Source organism: Stenella coeruleoalba (assembly GCF_951394435.1).
Source record: "Stenella coeruleoalba genome assembly, chromosome: 2".
NCBI classification, from domain to species: domain Eukaryota; kingdom Metazoa; phylum Chordata; class Mammalia; order Artiodactyla; family Delphinidae; genus Stenella; species Stenella coeruleoalba.
This window is the reverse complement of record NC_137147.1, coordinates 45656701-45678517: the sequence shown is the minus strand read 5'-3', so window position 1 is coordinate 45678517 and position 21817 is coordinate 45656701. Positions and strand designations below refer to the sequence as shown.

At 40.8% G+C, this 21817-nt stretch overlaps 1 protein-coding gene across 6 annotated transcripts in view; it reads left to right on the top strand.

The window, feature by feature from the left end:
• SAMD4A (sterile alpha motif domain containing 4A) overlaps positions 1-21817 on the top strand; it is a gene marked incomplete at its 5' end in the record, with an annotated part of 233905 nt that overhangs the window by 40196 nt on the left and 171892 nt on the right. Inside the window, one exon of one of the 6 annotated variants that reach the window (XM_079906298.1) lies at positions 10437-12131. The exons of the other annotated variants lie outside the window; for them this stretch is intronic. Of the gene's footprint in view, positions 1-10436; positions 12132-21817 lie in introns of those variants that run through there. 6 annotated transcript variants of the gene reach the window in all.

Genomic DNA, 21817 nt, shown 5'->3' with positions numbered 1-21817 from the left:
ATAAAAACAAAGGGGAAACAAGACAAAGACAGCAGGAGCCTGGGGATCCAGGTGGTACCAGAAACTTCTTCCTTCAGAGTCTCAGCTGGACCCAGGGAGGCTTGTGGTTTAGAAGGGGGATGTGAGTGGTCATAGCTTAGGTAACCATGGAATCAGCAACCCCTTTACTTGGAACATCTTTCCAGGTCTGGACCATTCCCTTAGGATTAAGTGGAAAATCGCTGTTCAAAGGGGAAGCACATCCATGTACTGCTGCGTTATTTTCAACTGAAATAATGTACTTACCTATTGCTAGAAGATGCCCACCCCACAACACCCCCCCCCCTTTAAACCAGAATGGCACCAACAGTGGCTTCAGGGATGAAGGTACATCCCTTTGTGTCTGTCCTAGTCAAGGCTCCTCTGGTTACATGAAACAGAAGCCAGCGTGAGCTGGCTTGAGGAAATGGGGCTCTGTTGCAAGCATACAGATAAGTTCTCAGGGGAATGGCATGAGACTCCATGAACAGGAACCTTTCCAGCCTCAGAGGGGCTAGAATTGAGATGATCTGGGCCCTCAAGACAGCTACTTGCTGGATTTCTGTCTCAGTGCATCATGTCTGTCAGTCCAAATGTCTAGGTCCTTGTTACTTCAAGTGCAGACTGGGGACCAGCAGTATGGACCTCATCTGTGATCTTGACAGAAGTGCAACCTCCCCATCTGAATATGCATTTTAACAAGACCCCCGGGTGATTCATTGCCCATTAGAGTTTGAGGAACACTGGCGTAGGTCACTGGCTACTTACAGAGTAGTTTCTTTTCATCGAGTGCCCGCCCTAATGTCAGCATCCCAGATGAGGGGTGGGGCAGGGCCATGTGACAAGCATGAACACCACTGGGGCTTGTAGGAGGGAGAGGCCAGGCCAGGCACGTTGTATACAGTGCCCAAGACTCTTGGACTTTGCTTTAACTTGTAGCATCTCTGTCAGGGCCATGGTGGTTCCCAACTGCTAAGACAAAGTTGATAGAGAAATCTAGTGATTTACTGAAAAAGAAATAAAACTGGTTGTAGTGCCATTACTACTTTAAAGTGTCATTGTTTTATTTATCTTACTTTCATTAGCCCAAAGATAATTAAACCTGAGAACACTGTAGAATACATATAATTTAGGTGTACGAATATGAGTTTTGAACTCTGACGTAAATGAGCTCTTGGGTAATTTAACAATAGCTACCTTTTGCTTTGAGCTAGCAGAAACTAATCAGTGCTAGTGTTTACAAAGCTGGTGGTGCCTAGCTCTGTTTGGAGTCCAGTGTGCATAGCTTGGCTCCCATAATGCCCATTAGCCTGTGAAACTGATTTTTTTTAATGGTTGTATGGGCATTTGGCCTATAGCCAACTGTATGATGGAGCAAGTGTGTCCTGTTTTAGTATTACTCTATGAGTAAGTAGTTGGACTCTTCAAGGACTGGTGTATGTGGATTAGTCATTCCTAGGGACACAGGATTCTTTTGTAATTTGGTACATTTGGTACATAGAAGGCATCTTTTAAAAAGGGAGATCTTTTCTACTTCCGTTATTTTATTTTAAAGAATTTTTTGCTTTCTTAAAAATTAATTTAATTTTATTTTTTTATCTTTTTTTTTTTTGCAGTACGCAGGCCTCTCACTGTCACGGCCCCTCCCGTTTTAATTTTTTTTTTTTTTTTTGTGGTACGCGGACCTCTCACTGTTGTGGCCTCTCCCGTTGCGGAGCACAGGCTCAGCGGCCACGGCCCACGGGCCCAGCCACTCCATGGCATGTGGGATCCTCCCGGACCGGGGCATGAACCCGTGTCCCCTGTATCGGCAGACAGACTCCCAACCACTGCGCCACCAGGGAAGCCCCCGTTTTAATTTTTTATTAAGACAATTTTTTAAGAGCACTTTAAGGTTCTCAGGAAAATTGAGGGGATGGTACAAAGGTTTTCTGTAGGCCCCCTGCCCATATATACTATTATTATTATTATTATTATTTTTGAGTGCTTTATTCCCTTAGCTCACCCTTGCTGACCACAGTTGTTTAAGGTATGGTTAGCCGTTTGCTCCTTGCTTGGCTGTTCCAGTTTTTGGTATTTGAAGTTGCTGATTTCTCCCTCTTTAGTAACTGTTTCAGCAAGAATGGCAGATTTCCATAATGCCTTTTAAATAGAATATGTCTCTGTAAGGCACATGGTACATTTCTCTCTGAACTTCTTGAAGACACATAAATTAAATCTGTATCTTTATTGAAGCAATTCAGGTGATGGGAAAGAGTTTCCTGAATCAAGAAGCACAGGAAGAACCAGGGCTGGTGGCAGGTAATGGAGAGACTTAGGCCCCTCTTCTGATGTACAAAGTGAAGTTCCAGTGCTAAGAAAACTCCCAGTTTTCTGAAAATATAGTAAACTATTAATAAAAATCATTTTTCTTAAAAAAACCTCCCAGTTCTGAGTAAGGAGTTTATGGTGTGTCTGCACAAGATGGAATTTTATTTTGGGAACACCGTTGGAAACCCATTAGATTAGGTGGTCTTCAATCTCTTGTAGTCTGAAATTTTATGAACTCTTACAAACGTTGTTTATCAATCCTAAATGAAGAGAAAAAGAGCTCCCTGCCTTAAATTTATATTCTATCTAATATGCACTTTTAAAGTTTGAGTTTCCATTGCACTTCTGATCTTCTTTTAAATCATGAAATCTATCACTCATACAAAAGAGTATATCATATTTATGTGCCGTTAAAGATTAATAACCGCCCCTGCTCCTCAACTGAGAAATAGAGCATCACAGTCTTTGAAGCTGTCTCTGCTAATGTACATTTCTAGGCCGCTTTACTGTCTCAGACCCGTGTACTGCAGTGTCTTATTTGTGAGCAGTAACATCAGTGGGTACCCCGTGACAGTGGCCCAGCCATTTTTCCTCATGCCCAGACCTTTTCAGGTTTGCAATCTGTCTGATTCTGGACTTAAGAACAGTTACGTTTTACCACTTAGAAACTAATCTTTAGTAAGCTAAGTAGCCTGCTGAAAAATAATAGCATTGTTTGTGATTTTAATTTTCCTGCTCACATGACAGTTACAGTGGCGGTAGCTTCCCTGAGCACAGGGTGAATATCTGTCAGCTTGAGGTTCTGCTGCAAAGAAAGCAAGGAGCCGGGATGCTGAAAATCCACCCCGGAGAAAGCAAAAGACCAGGAGAGCATATCTAATGAAACTATCTTTAACTCATCAATATTAAATCCAGATAAGTTGGCATTATTTCCTAGGTGCATGCTAGGGGCATTGAAGTCAGTCACGCTTTCATTTGTGACCTGGATTTTCTTTGCCATCTATAATTCCAAGGAGGCAAGATTGGATGCATATATTTAAAAAAATATGTGCTTTGGTGAAAAGCAGAGTTTTGAAAAAAGGAGAGTGAAGGATATTATTACATTGCAGTGAAGTAGCTATCACGTTGCTATTACATTGCGTCGCTTAAAATAGGAACGAAAGCCCCACAGTGATGCAGATGTCTCACAGGACAGTTCTCAGGAGGCCCTGTGGATTGCCCATCCTGCTGCAGGTTTGGGCCCATGGCCAAACGTGCTGGTTCTTTTTTTTTTTTTTTTAACTTATTTTATTTATTTTCGGCTGCGTTGGGTCTTTGTTGCTGCGTGTGGCCTTTCTCTAGTTGCGGCGAGCGAGGGCTACTCTGTTGTGGTACGTGGGCTTCTCATTGCGGTGGCTTCTCTTGTTGCAGAGTACGAGCTCTAGGTGCATGGGCTTCAGTAGTTGTGGCTTGCGGGCTCCAGAGCGCAGGCTCAGTAGTTGTGGCGCACGGGCTTAGTTGCTCCGCGGCATATGGGATCTTCCGGGACCAGGGCTCGAACCTGTGTCCCCTGCATTGGCAGGCAAATTCTTTAACCACTGCGCCACCAGGGAAGCCCCTGGTTCTTTTTTAGAAATGACCAGAGCTGACACTAAGTGAGCTTAGTGTGTGAGTGCTTGCCATGTGCCAGGCATCTTGTTCAGCACTGTGTTTACATGTATCATCTCACAACAACTCTATTGAGTAGGTGCCATTATAAATGAGGAAATTGAGGCCCAGAGAAGCTGCAGCACCTGCCAGGGTTGCATTACTTTAATCAGTGTCTCTGCTAGAGTCTTGTAGAGAGAGCATTGCACGGGGTTACAAGGATGAGTTCTGGGGCAGACCATCTGGGCTCACGCTGCACTCAGCCACTTACTAGCTCTCTGACCTTGGGCAAGTTCATTTAACTGCTGTGTACCTCAATTTCCTCATCTGTAAAACAGGGATAATAGCCTTTCCTTCCTCCTAGGGTGGTGCTTAGGACTAAGAAGTAAAGACTGTAAAGCACTTGGTCAGGCCTGGCGTATAGCGCATGCTTAGGAAAGAAGAGCTAATTTGCAGAACATGGAGAGTCAGTGTTGAGCATTTCTTGAAGCCTGAGACTATTCAGATATTTTAACATTTTAGAAAATAACTCACTTTTTATTATAAGCAATAATGTTTATAATAGAACGGTTAGAAAATATGTAGAAATAAAATAGGGAAAACACTTTATACCACTATCCAAACACAATTTCTGTTAATACTTTGTTTTCTTCTGTGCGGTTTTTAATATCGTTGTGATCATAATCATACTCTATAAACAGTTTTGCACCCTTTTACATTTAAAATAACATAATGATGATGAGTATTATCATTGTAATATCTTTACAAATCTAATTTTAATGGCTCTGTAACTTCTATACTGCTACATTGCTTGGTATTTGACTATTATAATTAATTTTTTTCATAAAAATCTTTGTGAATAAACTGTATTTTCCTAAAATAACTACACTTCAGAAAAAAATGGTTAAAAAATAGATTGGGTCATTAAGAACACACACATATATATATAACTTTAAAAATCTAATTTTCACAGTAATCACTTTCCACCATGACTGACTTTACAAGTAGACTTCTTAAGGAATTCGTGTCTTTAAAACATCCTTGTTAAATAGTTAAAAGCAAGTTATCCTCATTCTTCTGACTCTCTGGTAGAGAAAGAGTAGAGCTTAACTTAGAATAAAGCAATAATGAACTCAATTCAGTGTTTACTAGGTGCCCTTTTTTTTTTTAACATCTTTATTGGAGTATAATTGCTTTACAATGGTGTGTTAGTTTCTGCTTTATAACAGTGAATCAGTTATACATATACATATGTTCCCATATCTCTTCCCTCTTGCGTCTCCCTCCCTCCCACCCTCCCTATCCCACTCCTCCAGGTGGTCACAAAGCACCGAGCTGATCTCCCTGTGTTTTGTGGCTGCTTCCCACTAGCTATCTACCTTACGTTTGGTAGTGTATATATGTCCATGCCTCTCTCTCGCTTTGTCACAGCTTACCCTTCCCCCTCCCCATATCCTCAAGTCCATTCTCTACTAGGTCTGTGTCTTTATTCCTGTCTTACCCCTAGGTTCTTCATGACATTTTGTTTCCCTTAAATTCCATATATATGTGTTAGCATACGGTATTTGTCTTTCTCTTTCTGCCTTACTTCACTCTGTATGACAGACTCTAGGTCTATTCACCTCATTAAAAATAGCTCAATTTCGTCTCTTTTTATGGCTGAGTAATATTCCATTGCATATATGTGCCACATCTTCTTTATCCATTCATCAATGATGGAAACTTAGGTTGTTTCCATCTCCGGGCCACTGTAAATAGAGCTGCAATGAATATTTTGCTACATGACTCCTTTTGACTTATGGTTTTCTCACGGTATATGCGCAGTAGTGGGATTGCTGGGTCATATGGTAGTTCTATTTGTAGTTTTTTAAGGAACCTCCATACTATTCTCCACAGTGGCTGTATCAATTTACATTCCCACCAACAGTGCAAGAGGGTTCCCTTTTCTCCACACCCTCTCCAGCATTTATTGTTTCTAGATTTTTTGATGATGGCCATTCTGACAGGTGTGAGATGATATCTCATTGTAGTTTTGATTTGCATTTCTCTAATGATTAATGAAGTTGAGCATTCTTTCATGTGTTTGTTGGCCATCTGTATATCTTCTTTGGAGAAATGTCTATTTAAGTCTTCTGCCCATTTTTGGACTGTGTTGTTTGTTTTTTTGTTATTGAGCTGCATGAGCTGCTTATAAAGTTTGGAGATTAATCCTTTGTCAGTTGCTTCATTTGCAAATATTTTTTCCCATTCTGAGGGTTGTCTTTTGGTTTTGTTTATGGTTTGCTTTGCTGTGCAAAAGCTTTGAAGTTTCATTAGGTCCCATTTGTTTATTTCTGTTTTTATTTCCATTTCTCTAGGAGGTGGGTCAAAAAGGATCTTGCTGTGCTTTATGTCATACAGTGTTCTGCCTATGTTTTCCTTTAAGAGTTTGATAGTTTCTGGCCTTACATTTAGGTCTTTAATCCAGTTTGAGCTTATTTTTGTGTATGGTGTTAGGGAGTGATCTAATCTCATACTTTTATATGTACCTGTCCAGTTTTCCCAGCACCACTTATTGAAGAGGCTGTCCTTTCTCCACTGTACATTCCTGCCTCCTTTATCAAAGATAAGGTGACCATATGTGCGTGGGTTTATCTCTGGACTTCTATCCTGTTCCATTGATCTATCTTTCTATTTTTGTGCCAGTACCATACTGTCTTGATTACTGTAGCTTTGTAGTATAGTCTGAAGTCAGGGAGCCTGATTCCTCCAGCTCCGTTTTTCTTTCTCAAGATTGCTTTGGCTATTCGGGGTCTTTTGTGTTTCCATACAAATTATGAAATTTTTTGTTCTAGTTCTGTGAAAAATGCCAGTGGTAGTTTGATAGGGATTGCATTGAATCTGTAGATTGCTTTGGGTAGTAGAGTCATTTTCACAATGTTGATTCTTCCAATCCAAGAACATGGTATATCTCTCCATCTATCTGTATCATCTTTAATTTCTTTCATCAGTGTCTTATAATTTTCTGCATACAGGTCTTTTGTCTCCTTAGGTAGGTTTATTCCTAGATATTTTATTCTTTTTGTTGCAATGGTAAATGAGAGTGTTTTCTTGATTTCACTTTCAGATTTTTCATCATTAGTGTATAGGAATGCCAGAGATTTCTATGCATTAATTTTGTATCCTGCTACTTTACAAAATGCATTTATTAGCTCTAGTAATTTTCTGGTAGCATCTTTAGGATTCTCTATGTATAGTATCATGTCATCTGCAAACATTGACAGCTTTACTTCTTCTTTTCCAATTTGGATTCTTTTTATTTCTTTTTCTTCTCTGATAGCTGTAGCTAAAACTTCCAAAACTATGTTTAATAATAGTGGTGAGAGTGGACAACCTTGTCTTGTTCCTGATCTTAGTGGAAATGGTTTCCATTTTCACAATTGAGAACGACGTTGGCTGTGCATTTGTCATATATGGCCTTTATTATGTTGAGGAAAGTTCCCTCTATGCCTACTTTCTGCAGGGTTTTTGTCATAAATGGGTGTTAAATTTTGTCAAAAGCTTTCTCTGCATCTATTGAGATGATCATATGGTTTTTCTCCTTCAATTTGTTAATATGGTTTATCACATTGATTGTTTTGCGTATACTGAAGAATCCTTGCTTTCCTGGGATAAGCCTCACTTGATCATGGTGTATGATCCTTTTAATGTGCTGTTGGATTCTGTTTGCTAGTATTTTGTTGAGGATTTTTGCATCTATGTTCATCAGTGATACAGTGAAACTGGTAGTTTTCTTTCTTTGTGACATCTTTGTCTGGTTTTGGTATCAGGGTGATGGTGGCCTCGTAGAATGAGTTTGGGAGTGTTTCTCCCTCTGCTATATTTTGGAAGAGTTTGAGAAGGATAGGTGTTAGCTCTTCTCTAAATGTTTGATAGAATTCGCCTGTAAAGCCATCTGGTCCTGGGCTTTTGTTTGTTGGAAGATTTTTAATCACAGTTTCAATTTCAATGCTTGTGATTGTCTGTTCATATTTTCTATTTCTTCCTGATTCAGTCTCAGAAGGTTGTGCATTTCTAAGAATTTGTCCATTTCTTCCAGGTTGTCCATTTTATTGGCATAGAGTTGCTTGTAGTAATCTCTCATGATGTTTTGTATTTCTGCAGTGTCAGTTGTTACTTCTCCTTTTTCATTTCTAGTTCTATTGATTTGAGTCTTCTCCCTTTTTTTCTTGATGAGTCTAGCTAATGGTTTATCAATTTTGTTTATCTTCTCAGAGAACCAACTTTTAGTTTTATTGATCTTTGCTATCATTTCCTTCATTTCTTTTTCATTTATTTCTGATCTGATTTTTATGATTTCTTTCATTCTGCTAACTTTGGGGTTTTTTTTGTTCTTCTTTCTCTAATTGCTTTAGGTGCAAGGTTAGGTTGTTTATTCGAGATGTTTCCTGTTTCTTAAGGTAGGATTGTATTGCTATAAACTTCCCTCTTAGAACTGCTTTTGCGGCATCCCATAGATTTTGGGTCGTCATGTCTCCATTGTCATTTGTTTCTAGGTATTTTTTGATTTCTTCTTTGATCTCTTCAGTGATCACTTCGTTATTAAGTAGTGTATTGTTTAGCCTCCATGTGTTTGTATGTTTTACAGATCTTTTCCTGTAATTGGTATCTAGTCTCATAGCATTGTGGTTGGAAAAGATACTTGAAACAATTTCAATTTTCTTAAATTTAACAAGGCTTTACTTGTGACCCAAGATATGATCTATCCTGGAGAATGTTCCATGAGCACTTGAGAAAAATGTGTATTGTGTTGTTTTTGGATGGAATGTCCTATAAATATCAATTAAGTCCATCTTGTTTAATGTATCATTTAAAGCTTCTGTTTCCTTTTTTATTTTCATTTTGGATGATCTGTCCATTGGTGAAAGTGGGGTGTCAAAGTCCCCTACTATGAATGTGCTACTGTCAATTTCCCCTTTTATGGCTGTTAGTTTTTGCCTTATGTATTGAGGTGCTCCTATGTTGGGTGCATAAATATTTACAATTGTTATATCTTCTTCTTGGATCGATCCCTTGATCATTATGTAGTGTCCTTCTTTGTCTCTTGTAATAGTCTTAAAGTCTATTATGTCTGATATGAGAATTGCTACTCCAGCTTTCTTTTGGTTTCCATTTGCATGAAATATCTTTTTCTATCCCCTTAATTTTAGTCTGTATGTGTCTCTAGGTCTGAAGTGGGTCTCTTGCAGACAGCAAATATATGGGTCTTGTTTTTGTATCCATTCAGGCAATCTGTTTCTTTTGGTGGGACCATTTAGTCCATTTACATTTAAGGTAATTATCGATATGTATATTCCTATTCCCATTTTCTTAATTGTTTTGGGTTCATTATTGTAGGTCTTTTCCTTCTCTTGTGTTTCTTGCCTAGAGAAGTTCCTTTAGCAGTTTTTGTAAAGCTGGTTTGGTGGTGCTGAACTCTCTCAGCTTTTGCTTGTCTGTACAGGTTTTAATTTCTCCATCAAATCTGAATGAGATCCTTGCTGGGTAGAGTAATCTTGGTTGCAGGTTTTTCTCCTTCATCACTTTAAATATGTCCTGCCAGTCCCTTCTGGCTTGCAGAGTTTCTGCTGAAAGATCAGCTGTTAACCTTATGGGGATTCCCTTGTGTGTTATTTGTTGTTTTTCCATTGCTGCTTTTAATATTTTTTCTTTGTTTTTTCTTTAATTTTTGACAGTTTGATTAATATGTGTCTTGGCGTGTTTCTCCTTGGATTTATCCTGTATGGGACTCTCTGTGCTTCATGGACTCGATTAACTATTTCCTTTCCCATATTAGGGAAGTTTTCAACTATAATCTCTTCAAATATTTTCTCAGTCCCTTTCTTTTTCTCTTCTTCTTCTGGAAGCCCTATAATTCGAATGTTGGTGCGTTTAATGTTGTCCCAGAGGTCTCTGAGACTGTCCTCAGTTCTTTTCATTCTTTTTTCTTTCTTTATTCTGCTCTGCAGTAGTTATTTCCACTATTTTATCTTCTAGGTCAATTATCCGTTCTTATGCCTCAGTTATTCTGCTATTGATCCCATCTAGAGTATTTTTAATTTCATTTATTGTGTTGTTCATCATTGTTTGTTACATCTTTAGTTCTTCTAGGTCCTTGTTAAATGTTTCTTGCATTTTGTCCATTCTATTTCCAAGATTTTGGATCATCTTTACTATCATTCTGAATTCTTTTTCAGCTAGACTGCCTATTTCCTCTTCATTTGTTCGGTCTGGTGGGTTTTTATCTTGCTCCTTCATCTGCTGTGTGTTTTTCTGTCTTCTCATTTTGCTTATCTTACTGTGTTTGGGGTCTCCTTTTTGCAAGCTGCAGGTTCATAGTTCCCGTTGTTTTTGGTGTCTGTCCCCAGCGGCTAAGGTTGGTTCAGTGGGTTGTGTAGGCTTCCTGGTGGAAGGGACTAGTGCCTGTGTTCTGGTGGATGAGGCTGGATCTTGTCTTTCTGGTGGGCAGGTCCACGTCTGGTGGTGTGTTTTGGGGTGTCTCTGGACTTATTATGATTTTAGGCAGCCTCTCAGCTAATGGGTGGGGTTGTATTCCTCTCTTGCTAGTTGTTTGGCATAGGGTGTCCAGCACTGTAGCTTGCTGGCCATTGAGTGAAGCTGGGTGCTGGTGTTGAGATGGAGATCTCTTGGAGATTTTTGCCGTTTGATATTATGTGGAGCTGGGAGGTCTCCTGTGGACCAGTGTCCTGAAGTTGGCTCTCCCACCTCAGAGGCACAGCACTGACTCCTGGCTGCAGCACCAAGAGCCTTTCATCCACACGGCTCAGAATAAAAGGGAGAAAAAGTAGAAAGAAAGAATTAGTAGAAGAAGAAAGAAAGAAAGAAAGGAGGGAGGGAGGAAGGCAGGAAGGAAGGAGGGAAGGAAGAAAAAAAGATGATAAAGTAAAATAAAATAAAGTAAGATAAAATATAATAAAGTTATTAAAATAAAAAAATAATTATTAAGAAAAAAAAACGGACGGATAGAACCCTAGGACAAATGGTGGAAGCAAAGCTATACAGACAAAATCTCACACAGAAGCATACACATACACACAAAAAGAGGAAAAGGGGAAAAAATAAGAAATCTTGCTCTCAAAGTCCACCTCCTCAATTTGGGATGATTGATTGTCTAAAGGAGGGAAGGAAAGAAAGAAAGAAAGAAGATAAAGTAAAATAAAATAATTAAAATAAAAATAATTATTAAGAAAAAAATTAAAAAACAAAAATGAAGGATAGAACCCTAGGACAAATGGTGGAAGCAAAGCTATACAGACAAAATCTCACACAGAAGCATACACATACACACTCACAAAAAGAGGAAAAGGGGAAAAAATAAGAAATCTTGCTCTCAAAGTCCACCTCCTCAATTTGGGATGATTCGTTGTCTATTCAGGTATTCCACAGATGCAGGGTACATCAAGTTGATTGTGGAGCTTTAATCCGCTGCTTCTGAGGCTGCTGGGAGAGATTTCCCTTTCTCTTTGTTCTCACAGCTCCCAGGGGCTCAGCTTTGGATTTGGCCCCGCCTCTGCGTGTACGTCACAGGAGGGCGTCTGTTCTTCCCTCAGACAGGACGGGGTTAAAGGAGCCGCTGATTTGGGGGCTCTGGCTCACTCAGGCCGGTGGGGAGGGAGGGGTACGGAGTGCGAGGCGAGCCTGCGGCGGCAGAGGCCAGCATGACGTTGCACCAGCCTGAGGCGCGCCGTGCGTTCTCCCGGGGGAGTTGTCCCTGGGTCCCGGGACCCTGGCAGTGGCGGGCTGCACAGGCTCCCCGGAAGGGGTGTGTGTATAGTGACCTGTGCTCGCACCCAGGCTTCTTGGTGGCGACAGCAGCAGCCGTAGCGTCTCATACCCGTCTCTGGGGTCCGCGCTTTTGGCCGCGGCTCGCGCCCATCTCTGGAGCTCCTTTAAGCAGCGCTCTTAATCCCCTCTCCTCGCACACCAGGAAACAAAGAGGGAAGGAAAAGTCTCTTGCCTCTTCGGCAGCTCCAGACTTATCCCCGGACTCCCTCCCGGATGGCCGTGGCGCACTAACCCCCTGCAGGCTGTGTTCACGCCGCCAACCCCAGTCCTCTCCCGGCGCTCCGACGGAAGCCCAAGCCTCAACTTCCAGCCCCGCCCGCCCCGGCCGGGGAGCAGACAAGCCTCTCGGGCTGGTGAGTGCCGGTCGGCCCTGATCCTTTGTGCGGGAATCTCTCAGCTTTGCCCTCCGCACCCCTGTTGCTGTGCACTCCTTCGCGGCTTCGAAGCTTTCCCCCTCCGCCACCCGCAGTTTCCGCCCGCGAAGGGGCTTCCTAGTGTGTGGAAACGTTGCCTTCTTCACAGCTCCCTCCCACTGGTGCGGTCCCGTCCCTATCCTTTTGTCTCTGCTTATTCTTTTTTCTTTTGCCCTACCCAGGTACGTGGTCGGGGGGGGGGGGCGGTTCTTGCGTTTTGGGAGGTCTGAGGTCTTCTGCCAGCGTTCAGTAGGTGTTCTGTAGGAGTTGTTCCACGTGTAGATGTATTTCTGGTGTATCTGTGGGGAGGAAGGTGATCTCTGCGTCTTACTTCTCCGCCATCTTCCCAGAAGCCTCCATCTTAATCCCTAGGTGCCCATTTTTACCTTAGGACTGTTCTAAGTACTGGATTGGCCCAAAAGTTCATTCGGGTTTTTCCATAAGATAGTACAAAATTCCGAACGAACTTTTTGGCCAGCCCAGTACTAGGAGGGAGAGGAAATTGTAAAGATAAGTTTAAGAATCAGCCCCACCTTTTAGGAACTAGAAAGCGTGTCCTTTCTACTGTAAGGAAAAGAGCTCAGACCTCTACGTGGCTTAGTTCTGGGGGGTGTGTGTGTGTGTGTGTGTGTGTGTTCGCACGTGCTTTTGCAACATTGCTTCCATGCCTCAGGCAGGCTCACATGTAGTTTCCAATAGTGAGAGCTCAAGACTGGAGAGCACCTTGCAGCCCTGGTTGCCCATCACAGATTGATAGGACATTACTGTTTACAAGCTGCTGGCGGAATGTTGCTTGGTGCTCCTTAACCCGTGGCACGTGTCTCCTTCTAACGTGTCCCTTTGTGGGAGGCAGAGCTGAGCCCTGGCAGAGAGTATGGCGCCTGCGCGGTCAGGCTGGCGCAAGGCTGCTTCTCTGAGGCAGGCACGGTAACCTCGGAAAGGTGAAGGGCACAGGCCCGGTTTGGTCTCCGTCCTCTAGAAATCATCATTAGACCGTCAGCATTCATTCAGCACATTTCTTGAGGGTTTTCTGTAAAATGTCTTTTCATAATGCCTGTTTGAAAGGCTGTTTTCAAAGTCCAGAGAGATTTAGTGACTCAGCAAGTTCTTCATTCAGCAAGCTTCATGATACCTGGCACCATGTATTTGATACCCGCCTCTTGTAGTCCTTTAGTTTGGTGGCTGAAGAGAATCTTCAGTTGGGTTTCTTCCTCACTGTGGAAATGGTGAAGAAGGTGTAAGGGTGGTTGACACATCTTCATGTATTTGCCAACGTTGTCTTTGGTGCTACCCAAGAAGAGAGAACATTTGAGCCTACTTTCGGGGGAAATTCCTCTCTGGGCTGTATATTCCTTCTTGCCTGGTGGGACGTGGGGGTCAGAGGGTAGCCTGGCCAGTGGAGATTCCACAGAGTCTGAGGGGATGACTCTTACCCGAGCTGGGTTACCATTGGAGTCACGAGAACACGAGGCCTCGACAGAACAAGATATAAAGGAGAGACAGGAGTTTAGTGATGTCAGTGGTGGAAATAGGGAATAGAGCTAAGGCCGGGGAATGGAGCAGAGGGCCTGGGTTACGTCATCCCAGTGGACATTCCTGATGGGCAGGTGGAGAGAGCTGGCGGTGGAGCTCGGAGAGCTCTGTGTCAGAGGGAAGTTCCTCACGGGGATAGGCAGTCATGGGAGGTAGACATAGTTTCCATTTACGAAGAGGGGCTGGTTCAAGCTCTGAGAAGAGAAAGGAGTATTGGGCAGTGCCCATGGTAGGAGATGGTAAGAAGTGTGTAGGAAGAAGGAGGGCTTCGAAGTTACGAGAAGCAGCAGGGCATCCTGCAAGCCAGGCAAGGAGAAGGGCTCTCAGTTAATAGCATAAAAATGACAGAGAGCAAATCATTTGAATTAAAACCTGAATCTGAGTCCTGGACTTTGCCATTTACTGTGTGGCCTTAGTCAAGTTACTAAAGCTTTCTGGGGAATTTCACACCAGCCAATTGGGGATGATTAGAACACTTTCCATACCTGACCAAGTCGTAGTGTGGATCAGAGGAGATAATGTATTGGAAAGCACTTAGTATACTGAGGTGTCTCATACAAAACTTAGAAAATCTGCTTTGAGTCCCAGTGTCTCAATCCAGACCTTCACCTGTCATGATAACTATTAATTTTTGTTACACCCTGCCTGATTTTATAGATTCGCATTGCACCTGTGTTTTTATCATATGTTCTCAGATATGTATTGAAAAGAAGTGGGGCATAAATAGTAGAAAATAGCTTTCCTCTATATCCTGCCAGCAAATATAGGAAAATGCTAAGCTAAGCCCAGGTCGGGCACGGAGTATGTCTCTTTTGTTTAATACTGGACTTGCTGTGCCTGGCACACAGTAGGTGTTGAGTTAATATATGTGAATGAATGAACAAATGTCTTGCCAAATTCTTTGAGCTGTGAATTTTGCATTTAAGCTAGCTGGAAGAAAATCGTACTCAGAGCCACCCAACGTTGTCTTTTTAGTGGGAGGTGAAGGCTATATTTTATTAGGTGAAAACATGGAAAGAATTGTTAGTCATAGAGTCACAGATTTAGAGGTAGAGGGGACAGCAGGAGAAGCAAGATTTATTATTACCACTTTTTTAAAGGTGAGGTGCCTGTAGAGTAACTCTGGCTGGACAGTTTGTAACAGAAGAGAGGCAGAGGAAGGTAAAATGTTTGTCTTATTCTTTGTACCTGTAGGAGGCAGAATAACGGCCTCCAGAAAAGGTCCGCGTCCTAATCCCAGGGACGCGCGAAAATCTCATGTTACGTGGCACACATGCAGATGGAATTAAGGTTCTTAGTTTAACCTTAAAACTGGAAGATTCTTTTGGACTATCCGAGTGGGCTCCATGTAATCACAAGGGTCCTTAAGGGGAAGTGAGAGGTGGAAGAAGAGTCAATGCCAGAGAGATGTGATGGGAGGAAAAACTTGATCAGCCGCCGCTGACCTTGTGGATGGAAGGGGGCCGTGAACCCAGGAATGTGGGCGGCCTCTGGAAGGTGGAAAAGGCAAGGAAATGGATTCTCCCCCAGAACCTTCAGAAGGAACACAGCCCTGCTGACACCTTAATTTTAGCCCAGTGAGACCCATTTTGGACTTCTGACCTGCAGGACTGTAAGATAGTAAAAGTATCATTTTTTTTAAGCCACTAAGTTGATGATGATTTGTTACAGTAGCCAACAGGAAACTAATACAGTTCCAGTATGGTCTGCCCCTTATGTTTCACCTCTGGAGAATAATGTGCTTTTTGGTATTCAGATGCTTTTGTGCAGGGTTAATTTATGCATCTGGAGAGGAAGGTGAATTTAATAGGACCCAGTTTGAAAGAAATAGCTGTAATTGACTAATAAATCATCACAGGTTCCTCTTGGCCACACTGCACTTCTTTTTTTCTGCCACATGATTATTCTGAGTGGACCTTTCTTGGCTATCAAAGAAAGTGCGGTTAGTTAAGTCCTTCATGAGTCAGACTGACAGCAAAAGTTAGCAAAATCATTCAGAATGTCTTCTTGGAGTGTTAAAACTTGCTTGTGGGATCTTGTATTGTTTAGTCTTCGAAATAAAAGTAAAATTACCATCTCTTTGTGGATTTCTTTCCCCAGCAAGGAATTTATTTACTCTCTGAAAAATGGGAGCCTATTATGACTTTTAGAAACCGCTTTTATTGGCACTGCTGATTTTTAGTTGGAGTATCACAGGTGATTCGACCCACGTATGGTGTGTTTCTAACTTTCAGCTGGTTAGTGAATTCCTTTTGTCTTTCCATCTTTCCACAACCTGGTTTTTGTTTTTCTCTATAAATATGACCCATCCCTTCCAGAGCTAGATTACTTTCATTCAGTTCTGAATATTTAATAAAAGTTTCAAAAGGAAGCAAGAGTTTTTGTAGCATTTTCTCTTCCGAACAAGCTAGGGCTCAGTTCTTCAAATGAGAATGAAACTTAAATGTGGCCGAATCAGCATCGTCATTTGAAATGATGAGAATGTATTTCTACAAAAATATAAACTGAACTTTACAATGTAAAGAAGGAACAAAGTCATCTATAGAAAAGCAAGTCCAGGCCCCAGAGCTCACAGAGTACCCATTATAATCATTCCAGAAAAGCGTTTTCTTTACCGGAGAACTTACCAGCTAGCTCAGCCTGGCACAGCAACAGGCTGACACTAGCTTTTACTATTCTCTCCACTCGGTGTCTGAAAAGTATTTATTTTTTTAGTACATTTCTCTGGCCTTTGGTTCTGTGCCTCTACAGCTGGATATTGCTTACAGCTAAATGTTTTCGGTGATAAAGTTAATTTCTGAAGCTTTCAATTTTTTTTGAGCCAAGTTGCATGTAGCACTCAGTCTCTGTTGACAAAGTCTTACTACTATAAAAGTCCATTCTGATTTTTCTTAAAAAGTCAGGCAGTTTGATTCTCCTGTGAAATAGCTGATAGTCAACGATATAATAGTTTGACTCTGACACAATCTCACGATAGCTCAGCTCTAGTGCATTTTTTAGGAACGAGTGTGGAAAAAATAAGCTATGAAAAGCACTCGTAGCCAGATGGAAAAAGAGGAAGTTTTGATTCTTTCTGTCTCTGAGCAGCAGATATGCCCAAATATTCAGAATTAAAATAAGAAGCTGATAGGGCCCATGATAGGCTGAAATTTTTCTAAGGTTTCACCTAATAATAATGATTAAAAACCAGCATGATGATATCTAGAATTTATAGCACATTTAATTTGTACATTAAAAACCATATTAATTGTGATTACTCAAGGCTATATATAATAATGGCACAGAAATATAGTACTTTAGCCAAAAGGAAGCCTTTGACTCTTGGCTGGGCATACGGGTCTTAAAGAAGAAAAAAAACCTAAAAAACCTAAAAACTAAAGAAGTAATAAGGGAAAATTGATGTTAATAATGTCATAGCTCACTTTCCTTTTTATTCATAAAGCCCCATTTATTAATAGTAACAGCATCAACAATAATGAGCATATTCCTTCCCTGCCCTACAAGTGGCCTTCGAGGTTTCACAGAGCTCTTCATTCTGCTCGGTGAGTGTGCAGTGCTCAGAACACTGGTTGCCTTCCAGAGTGGGCCGAAATTCCCTAGGTAGCCCCAGGTCCCAGCAAACCATTTGATCAAGCTTTACATGGAAATCAGCATAGAGAAGTAGCTCTTCCTTATGTTAGGCTTTTCCCCTCTGGTTTTGTCCCCTGGCTTCCTATAAGGTCAAAAAGAGAGCCTGACATACTAGATTCTAGTAACATACTGAGTTTGATGGGAAATAAACCAGCAAGAGCTGTTGTTATGGCTAATAATTAGTGTCAACAGATCTCCTCAATCTGGATGGAAACCCCCAGATGGGCCTTCCCTTGATCGACCCCCCAGATGTGCAGACCCCTTGCTGAGGTCAGCTGGGTAGGTGGTAGTGGGCTCCCTACACCAAAGGAACAGGGTTTCTGTTGGTTTCCAAATTGCATCTCTGAATAGCACAGAATTTGAATTATTACTTAAACAGTTGGTTATTTATATTTGGAAAATAACAACTGAAAATTTACCTGGAAAAAATTTTTATTCAGAGAAAATCTTTTCCATTAGATTGCATATAGCTAGTCAGTTTCATCTAATTTTCCTTTTCTTTTAGCCTATCCCTTAATGTCCATATTTTCATGATAGGATACCATCACTTTTGTATTCACTTGAATATGACAGTGTAATCTGCATGTCGCCCAGCCTTCTTTGAGTCATTAGACGCTCTTTCCTGCTCCATAGAATTTGGACTGTTATTAATTTTACCTCTTATTTAAAAATCTTATCTTTCTTTGAATGTAAATGTCTTCATTTCCCCTAATGTCTATTCCGGCAACTCTAATTGCTGTTTCTTCAGTCTAGGGTCATCTTCATTAGATTAATTACTGTGGAAGCCTGTTTCCTAAATGTGCTAATAGCATGAAAATGACTTACTTCCGTGTTCTCTGTTGCACTATGCTAAGAAACAGACAAAAAGAAAAATTTGTACAAGAAGACTGAAAAGTATCTGTTTTCTTGAATGGCCCTTTTGAGGGAGCTGCACCCACTCATCTACCTGGGTATCAGGACTTGAGTGTGAGGGGCTAAGGCCAGTGTGGAGGTTGGAATGGGGTGCTACCCGAGACAGTCAGTAGTGGAAAGAGACACAGTCCTCCTAAAGAGGAAGAGCCAAGGAAAGCAAATAGACTCGCTGATTCTAACAGCAAGAACAGGATGCATACCAGGGGCAGAAGGCTTGGCTTGGGAGCTGGGTGGAGATTGGAGGGAGGTGGGAACAGGGTGGGATGACATGAAGCAGGTAGCAGGCGTTGCTATGGCCAGGACTGGGTGTTTTTGGTTTGCCTCTGTTGGTAGTAGGTTATGGTGTATGTACACTAGGCTGGCTTAAAGGTCTGTGGCTGGTTGTGAGCAGTCATGATGCAATAAAAATGTGTTTACAATGTTGAAAAGGTCACCCTGTCTGAGATGTTTGGACCATTATGGTGCAACTACTGTTGCTGGGTTCCAGCTGGGGCTCCTGCCTTATAACGCCTGCTTTTCAGTTCCCACGTCCACATGAAGGTGGACCAGGGGTGACTGATTTGTTTGCACTTGATCTTTCTTCCACACTGTGTTCCTTAAGTTTCATATAGTATATCCCTCATTCTACCAGTTACACATCATAAGACAGGTGGTACTCAAAGTGTGGTCTGGGGAACGCTAAGATCCCTAAGACCTTTTCAGAGGATCTGCAAGGCCAAACACATTTTTGCAATAATACTAAGACATTATTTGCCTTTTCACTCTCATTATCTCATGACTATTTAGGGTACAAGTTCATCAATAAAGATTCAGACTCCATGTTGCAAATAACCTTTAAGGAAATGACCAGTTGTGACTTTTAGTCTTTATCAAAGAAGAATATCACAGTTATCTGAAAAGGCTATTAAAATACTCCTTCCTTTTCCAGCTACATTTCTGTGAGGCTAGATTTTCTTCATATACTTTAACTGAAAGAACATCACAACAGATTGAGTGCAGAAGGAGATATGAAAATCTAGCTGACTTCAGTTAAGACAGACATCAAAGAGATTTGCAAAAATGTAAATACTGTGGCCTTTCTCACTAAATTTTTTTTCTGGAAATCAGTCATTTTTCATAAAAAGATGTTATTTACTTTAATGTATAATGGGTTTACTTATTTTAAAATAAATTAATGAATAAATATTTTTAAAGTTTCTTCATTTAAATTTATAATATAGTTAATCTGGATTTATAATATAGTATATCTGGATAAATATAATCTATATAAACAAAAGTTCTTTGGGGTTTTCAATAATTTTTAAGAGTGGAGCTGGATCCTAAGACTAAAGAGTTTGAGAACCTCAGCTTTAAAATAAGCATTTTATGGATAATGCAAAAATTTGGTTGTTAAATGACATAAATATATACCATAAAATCAGATACTGATAATAGAAGTGACTTTTAAAAGGCACTTGGTCTGGATCTCTCTTGTCTTCTGTGCCAGTGGTTAGTGTGTTTCCCTCTTCATTCTTCCTCTTACACACCAATTGAATCCCCTTAGCTGTAAAACCTGATGTAGGCCTTGTATAAATACGTGGGAAAGTTACTATTTATTCTCTTTTCATAAAGTGTTTCTAGTTGCAAGTAATACTTTAATAAAAGCAAGCAGTTTTTGCCCTTTTTGCCTAAGGGACACAGAGCTTTACAACAAAATTTCATTGATTTTTCAGTTATTTACCCGTTAAAGTAAGAGCCAGAGAACAGCCTCCTAAGAGGAAGACTGGAGAAGCCACATTATTTCCCCCAATTTAAAGAGAGAGAGCTTGTGAAGTGGGAAGTGGCTGTGTGATTGTCTAATTAAGTCCTAGAGTCAGAGGTGAGGCCAGGGTCGGGACGTGGTTCTCCGGAGTTCAGCTCAGTCATCTCAAAATGTACCATTATTACTGTCACCTTTCTTTGGTACTCTGCCCAGTGTGTGTTCCACAAAGATTAACTGCCAAAAGTGTAAGTTAGATGCCACATCTAGTGCAGAGGGAGATGGACCAGAAGTCAAGGGCCCTGGCTGCTTCTCTAGGCTTCTCACAAGCTCACCTTGCAACCTTGGACAAGTCACCCAGCCTCCCGTGTGCTCTGGGTCATCTGTCAAATGAGGACTTACCTGCCAGGAGAGGAGGGAGGTAGTTTTAGAATGTAATTTTCTGGTAGAATGTAATTTTCTATCTCATTGAATGCTCACAGCAAACCTCTGAAGTAACTAGGGCAGGTGTCATTACTTTCATTTTGCAGTTGAGGAAATACCTGAGATTATGTGATTAGTAAATGATGACACTTTATTCTTTTTCCTAACAATACAAAAACGTGAACCAGTCTCTTGGCCCTTGAGAAACACCTGTTCAGAGCACAGGAGATGTATTTGACTTTTCAAGTTGGAACTCTGAATTATTTCATATAGAAATATTGTTACCTGTGGTTCTTCAGGACTGGATACTTTAAGTACTACATTTCAGGGACATCCTGGGCTACATAGATATTTGTGGGTTGACCTAGGACCTTCATCACCTCTTATAGCATTGTTTCTTGAAAAAGGTGTTGCAAGTTCTGTATAACCTGTGTATAAATAAGCTTTTAGAATACAAAAAAATTCTGCAGCTAGGTACTGTCTGTTCTCTATTTTAATGTTTATCATTTTTATTTTGTGACTTATTTGAAATCACAATATGGTATTACTAATAAGTAAGAATATTTTACCTGAAAGTGATAGTGTTAAAAATGTACTATTTCAAAAAGCTTTACTCCATTATTTTATTATATTACATTATTATGTAATATTACATAAAACAATATTAATAATTACAGGAACTTTTTTGCCCACATGGAAGGCAGATTTAATTATATAATAGAAGTGAGTGGGGAAAAAATTCTCTCATCAGAAATTTCCTGTGTAAGAATAAAATTTCATTGTACTCCATCCTCTTTCAAATAAAATTTACTTGTATTTATAGTTGGCTATACAATTTACAGTATATCCCGTGAGACTCTGTATCAACCACACATTATTTCTAGAGCAGATAACTACCGTTAAATAGCTGCCTCTATTTAAGTGTAGAGAATGAAAATATAAACCTTCCCATAGGAAAGGTTATAAATTGCCTTGCTCCCTCTGCTCGTGCACATTTTATACCTGTCTTTATTGTTCTCCTTAAAACTATTCAGAGTTACTCCACACTTTCTTATATTCTGGGGAAAATTTTTTTCCATAACTCTATTGAATTATGTCGCAAGGCCTAGTTTTTGTTTTTGACTCTTTAGAACTTAAGTCTTTCATGAACAGACCCATCTCCCAGAAAGATTACATACTAATCTATCATGCTGTTTTGCTCTTCTTATCCCATTAGAAGCCTATTCTGCTGGTTAGAGCTTTGTGCCATTGCAGAAAGCTGCATATGTCTTGGTGGTTGTGTCAGTACTCTTTAAAGCGTAGGGTCTGCGCGTGGGAAGGCTCTGGTTGAGGTCCCAAGCTCGCTGATTGAGGCAAGGTGATATCTCAAATCATCCAAAACAGATCACCC